This window comes from Papaver somniferum, chromosome 4 (assembly GCF_003573695.1).
Source record: "Papaver somniferum cultivar HN1 chromosome 4, ASM357369v1, whole genome shotgun sequence".
In the NCBI taxonomy this organism is placed as follows: Eukaryota; Viridiplantae; Streptophyta; class Magnoliopsida; order Ranunculales; family Papaveraceae; genus Papaver; species Papaver somniferum.
Window position 1 is genome coordinate 11246387 of NC_039361.1, and position 6926 is coordinate 11253312.

Consider the following 6926-nt stretch of genomic DNA (forward strand, 5'->3'; position numbering starts at 1 on the left):
GAGCTAAGTTAAGTAATTGCAGTTTATTGCGTAGTTTAGCTTACTGATTGGCTGTCTGCTGAGTCTGAATAATAGTGCCACCATAGTCTTTTTTGGTTGTTCTAGGTGTATTAACGATGAGATCATTGAGATACGTCTCAAAATGTTGAACTAGAAAAAGAGAGACCAAGTTAAACAGAGAAAATACGAAGTTTTTGAATCTTAATAAAAGAAACGTAAGTTGTGACTAGTGAGTTTCGAACCCTTGATGCCGATCACTAAATGAAACTCGTGAGTTTGGCTCTAGTTAGTCCAACAACGTTCAGTTGGTAAATGAAAAGCTTGTTTATCTGCCGAAAGCTTCTCATTAAGCTTGTCCGTTCGGGGAAATTCGATAAAATTGAAACGATACGCATAAGATTAGCATGGCCCCTGCACCAAAGACGACTCTTTTTGTGCTCGCAACATACATTTAATTAATGATTAAGAGATCATATTCAGAAAAAGTACGAAATCATTCTTGATCCAAGCGGCTAATAACCTTTCAACAGATTTAATTTAATTTCATTTCTTTTTTTTTTGGTAACTGTTTTTTTTCGAAGAAGATTATATCTAACTCCTTTAAAATCCTAAGCTCCTTAGGATCCACGTTGAACGGTGACCGTCACCCTCTCACAGAATTGTTCCGTTTCACTTTTCCTCAAAGGAGAGAAAAACAAGGTTTTTCTTCACAAAATAAAGTAATTTATTTATCATATTTTCTTAAAACTGTCTTTCCCAAAAACCAAAAAAAAAAAAAACCTCCACCTTCTTCTCCACCATCTACATATCTGTATCATCATGATATATTCACCTATCTTCTTTTGTTCGTTGATTTACCATCATGTAGCATCTCTGTCTCTGTGATGGATTTGATTATTTTGTTCTCTAATAAAATTATTTTATTTCAAAAGAAATCAGTTAGGTTTAGATTTTTTTTTTGACGTTTAGTTTTGTGCTGGAAGCTTTGTAAATCGAGTTGGTTAATTATTGCGGTTTGCGGAAGCAGTTCAATAGCCCGACTCTACCTAAAAAGACTCTTGTTTAATAAACAAGAGATTCAGTGCAGCTGAGATGTTCAAGCTTCAAACGATTTGAAGTGATCAACTATCAGAGACCGATAGCATATAAAAGAGTTCCAAACGATTTCTTAAGGTATTCCTTTCTTTTCATCCCAAACACTTCTCCCCTTGCAGAAAAACCCTAAAAGGTTTTTTTGTTGTTTTTGTGTTTGTGTTTTTGTTCCATGCTTCCTCACTAAATTTAGTTCTGCTGATTTATTTTTTTTAATTGTTCAGATCTGTAATCGTATTGATCAAGTGAAGCATTGAGGTAGTAATATTATGAATTCATTCAATTTATGTTTCATGCACTGACAAACAAGAGAAGTCGCGCACTATGTTGACTGGCGAGATTTTGTTTTTCTAATGCGGGTTTTTTTTTGTTAGGGTTTTCAAATATTAATCTCTTTGAATATATATCAGTTTTTATCTTATAATGTATTGTTGTTTTTTATAAGGTTAAACTCCAAAAGCCATACCTTAAATTTTGTATAGTAGAGACATGTGATTTTGTTGATGATGAGCATTCACTGGCGTTTTTATTTCACATTGTTTGTAGGTTTTGAGGTGCGATCAGGTCCAACTGTATTCTGGAGTTCTTGGAGTAAATTTTTGGATGAGTTACCCTAAGCCATAATGATTGATCTAAATTGCAGTATTTTGATTATTAAGGGTTTCTTATTTGATTTTTAGGTTTTGTATTTTGATTTTAGGTAACTGTTTGATTAATTATGATGTAATTTTCAGTTTCAGTACTGGTGATAACAACTCACAGGTAATGTAAACTTTCGATTTTTCTTTTCTTTATATATCATGATTTTCTTTATATACGTTTTGTTGCCTCCTACATCGTTTTCTTATGTTTTCTTTCTTCTTTGCCATCTGATGTGCTGGACGTAAGTATTTCTGTTAACTTCTTAATCTCTTTTAGGTCTCCCTCCCTCACCACCTTCGGCTCCCTCCATGCTAAATGGAGGGTTAAATTCTGTGCATGGAAATCACACTAGGACAATGCATCCTCTTGCAGTTACTATTCAAAATTTCAAATGAGAAAGAAAGGAGGGATTGGAGGTAACATGATTTGTATCATTATCCTCTGTGGTAGTCATTGGATTATGTATATGGGATTTTCTTGGCTATTATCAAGAAAGCAGGGAGACATTTCGGCCTCACCACCATTGAAACCGTCATGTAATAATTTCGTATTCTTTTTTCATGGATTAGTCACTTTGTATTCTTATTCCCGAAGTTCCATGAATAAAATAATTTTAATATGTAGTTACAGATTATCACAAATTCAGTTTATTTATGGGTTTTTGGTTTCTCACAAATTACAGAAGTCGGGATCATTAGTAGTAGGTTCATAATTGGCGCTGTTGTAACTATCTTCATCTTAATCCAAGTACACTTCTGTTTTATTTTGTTATGATCTTCAAAGATCATTATCTCTAATCAATGCATAACTTGGAGTGTATTAGTATCTGCACAGAAGCAAAAAAGATTGATAAACAAAGAAGTGGGGTAATGGAGGATATCAGTAGTTGAACTCCTAACACGGGATGGTAATAAACTAATAATATACTTCAGTAAAGAATGTTGGTTAATGAGCATCAAAGTCTAATGAGCATCATGATGCAACTTACGGCCAATATGGTGATGAAAACTTGGATGATATGATGGCATTTGCAGAAATAAAAGCTTAAGAAAAAGCATTACCAAACACATGATGGGAAAATGGTGGCTTAGCATTTTAGACTTCCTTCTTGAACATTTAGTATTTTTGAGACACCTTTAATTTTATTTGTTAAGTAGAATTTGAGATTTTTTTATGCAACATTTTGTTTTCTTATGAAAATTCTTATTGCTTTGGTATCCAAGTTATGACAACTTATTAAATTCACCAATTTCTAAACTAATGATGTCATCTTACAATTCTATATGCAAACACTTGAATCGCTCACCTTCTTTCCATTTCATATTCAGCTTAATTGTATATATGTTCAAAGCCACAAAAAATTCAAGGTTTACTGCATGGAAATAACGCGACACCAAAAAAAAACAAAAAAAATGCGTTAGGATAGGGCGCACCCAGGCGAAGCCGAGCGATGTCATATCAAAAACAATGCATCCGCACGGGCAAGGCAAAACCGAGCCACACCAAATCAAAAATCATAAGCTAATGCGCAGGGTAAAAGTACATCACACTAAATAAAAAATACAGTTAAAAGAAAAAGAAGCCCGGTGCGTAGCACGGGCATAAATCTAGAATATGGACGGATACTTGCTTTTCTAATGATATTACCACCGAATGGTCAAGTTAATTTTTCCGAATGAATACGAAGATCGCCAAGCGTCCACAAGAACGACATGGATGCATTCCCGTTTGGGTTATTAAGTTTTGCTAGGGTTCGTTTGCAACAGCTTCCAATCAATTTAAAGGACTTGGGCGAGGCGAAGTTGAGCTTTACCAAATTAAATGGGGACTTGGGAGAGGCGAAGCCGAGCTTTACCAAAAGAAAAAGCCAATGATGCATTGTATTTGTAGTTTGTAGTTGTAGATTGAATTGGTGAACCAAGTTTGCGAAGCCCGGGCACAAAATCTAGTTAAAAAGAAAAGAACCTTACACGGTATAAAGGTTTTGGTAACTGTTGATCTGCCTAAGAGCAAGTAGAGTGATGAGCATGTTTCCTTACATTTGAGTACAATTTTGAAACGAGCAACTGCTAGTGATAACATTTGCTAGATTGTAATAGTTAGCTAAGCCATAACTGATGAAATGACACGTCTCTACTGTTGGTGCTCATCGTTACTTTTTTGTTGTTGACCTTTAATTGACCCGAAGTTCAAGTTTGCATCTTACACCACACGCTCTCAATCAAATTCAAATCCAATCGCACAGTTAAGTCACTTGTCAGGTGCTATTTGCGCAGAAATTGGGTTTCCACCTCCGGTTAGCCAAGGGCCATTATATATCTGTCGTTTATTTTATTCTTGGCTTAGCTACATCTCTGAAATTCATCCCAGAAAATGTGCATCATAGTGGTTGTTCTCTTCTTGGGAATTCAGCGAATCCTCTCCCATAAAAGCTAGGGGCGAGCATGGTAAAAGTACGTTACTCATCAAACCGGGTTCATAACATTTTTCTACTGTTGTTATTTTCACGGCTTCCATCGTCAATGTTCTTACTCCCCCAAAGTAATGACTATTTACTTCTATCAAAAATGATGATTTAATAAAAAAATATGTCTAGTAATAGGCTGAACCAGCTTAGAGCATGGATTTACAGTTGCACACCCAGCCAGCACAACTGGCTCTCAGGCCCAATAGTAATTAGTTTTGCATTTTTGGCATAAATTAGGAATGATTTTTTAGGAATCATGGTTTTTTTTTTGAGGAGACCATGGTTTTATTAGCCACCTTCCCTATAGTGATAAGGGGTGTCTTAAAACGTTGAAATGATTAACCTATTCTTAACCTAATTTAATTTAAACCAACCTAATAACCACCTATATATATAACCACCACCTCCTCCCACCACCACCGCCCACCACCGGCGATTACCACCACCACCACCTTCGATTATCACCACCGCCCACCACCGCCCACCACCGCCGATTACCACCACCACCACCACCTCTGATTATCACCACCACCAACCACCGATTACCACCACCACCTCCTCCCACCACCACCCCCACCGCCTATTTAAGAAATGTAACAACATCAATGCAATCACAATTAAGTTCGGTTACATAATAATTTTATCGAGTATAAAAGACGCCAGCTGCAACCTGATTCTGCCATGGGACCACTCCAAAGGTATTTTCCAACAAACCCTTCACTTTTATTTGATTTTTATTGCTTCAATCGAATAGAAATCATCAAAATAGGATTTTAATAGGAGTTACAGATCCATGTTCGGTTAGGCCGATTTCCCAAAAAAACCTAGTTTACTAACCGAACTTCTTGAAAATGAAGAACACGAAGAACAGTTCGGTTCTATTGGATTTAAAACTAAGTCACCGAACTCTATGTTCGGTTGTTTCGCAAAAAAATTTAAAACTACAAAGTAACCAACTCCACCCTTAGAACCGAAAAAAAAACAAATCCAGTCTAACCGAACTGTGTTGTTGTGGCCACTATGTTGAGTTCCAAATAACCGAACTTAGCCAGTAGAGTTCGGTTTGTTCGCAAAAACTTTTAAAACTACAAAGTAACCAAACCTAGCCAATATACGCTGGAAGTTCACTTTTTTTTTGTTTGTTAAGTTCGGTAACTTCAAAATTTAATTGCAGAAACCGAACTCAGAGTTCGGTTGGTTAGTTGTTAGGTTCAAGTTTGCGAAAGAACCGAACTTTGTAAACTTATATACTCTTATATTACGTAAAGTTCGGTTAGATCAAAAGTGCATGCAGTTTGTGAACCAACCGAACTTTGTACACCAAAGTTCGGTTAGTTGAGAACCAACCGAACATAACGATGTAACTCCTAGAAATTCTATTATTTGAGAGTTCGGTAAACTGCGTGTTTGGAACAAGTAACCGAACTACACTTTCAGATGAGTTCGGTTACTTGTTCATCTCACGGGGCAACCGAACTACAGCTTCAGATGAGTTCGGTTACTTGTTCTTCATATAAAGTAACCGAACTGTTCAAAATCCAGTTCAAATCCGGATCATTTTGAAGATTAACAAATATTCTAGGAGAGGATGGAGATGAAGAATCAGATGAGTTTTCATCATTTGAATACTCAAACTTAGTGAATTGGAAAAAAAAATTATTTTCCATGTTTTTCTCCTTCATCTTCTCTAACTCTACTCTCTCAATAATTCTACTCAACTAATAATAAACCCATCTTTTAATTTAATCTCACTAAGTGTTTTTAACTAAATCGTTCATTAATCATAACCTAAAATTAATCAAGAGGGTAGATTAGATATTAAATAAATAACTAGATATGGGGTGACCTAAATTTAGTTTTAATGTCTTTACCCAAAATAAAACCATAGTCCCCAAAAAAAATTATGGTCCCCAAAAAATCGTTCTAAATTAGTCCAGCAAGCCCACTATGCACCTTGGAGCAGGGGGAAAGAAAAATTCAACACACCTTTTCGTTAAAACCTAACTCCGCCCTTGATGTCTACTCGGCACATTTTATCGGCATCCATACCTTGATTGTTTTTGTAGAACAATCCAAGTAGGTCTCTTCAGCAGATTGGAACCCAGCTCATGCACGGAACAATAACAGTCATCTTACCTGTAATTATAATATAGTGAGAGCGAGGCCACCTAATTACTTAGAAAGACGAAAAGCTATATAAAGAGGAAGGAGATGAGAAAATTAAGTGTTTGATAGGTATATGTGAACAGGTTTTAAGCGACTCTTTTTCCTTTGCCACAACGGACACATAAATACGCTTACTCCGTAATCCGTAATCACACAAGGAATAGGTTTCCGCTTTCGAGCATTTTTTATAGTGGGCCGGGTAAGGGTGAACTCGCAGGTCGGCCATAAATTGCCAGCTCTAGTACTACTATACCGAGTTTCGGTAGGAGTGGTTGCAAAATTCAAAATGCACAACCTTTCTTTTGCAAGGCAGCCCTTCCATCAATGTAAATGAACACCAAAGGTCACGCCTTGGCTTAGTTTAGGTTCGAAGGGCTTCGTTTCAAGATTCGGAGGCTAGTAGTCACTCTTACATGGTCGTTTCCCCTATGGATCCACTATAATCTTTAATATGCTTGAGCTGTCCGAAGATTCTTGAAAGACATGCTTCAGGGTTGCTACTATAGGACAAAGGATGGTTGAATTCGGAGTCTTATCTGCTTACTAGGTGTAATTAAGT

At 36.4% G+C, this 6926-nt stretch overlaps 1 non-coding gene across 1 annotated transcript; it reads left to right on the top strand.

Moving 5' to 3' along the window:
- Positions 1-353: 353 nt before the first annotated feature.
- Positions 354-458, top strand: LOC113276967. Its single transcript, XR_003324749.1, has one exon. It is a non-coding gene; the product is annotated as a U6 spliceosomal RNA (small nuclear RNA).
- Positions 459-6926: the final 6468 nt, after the last annotated feature.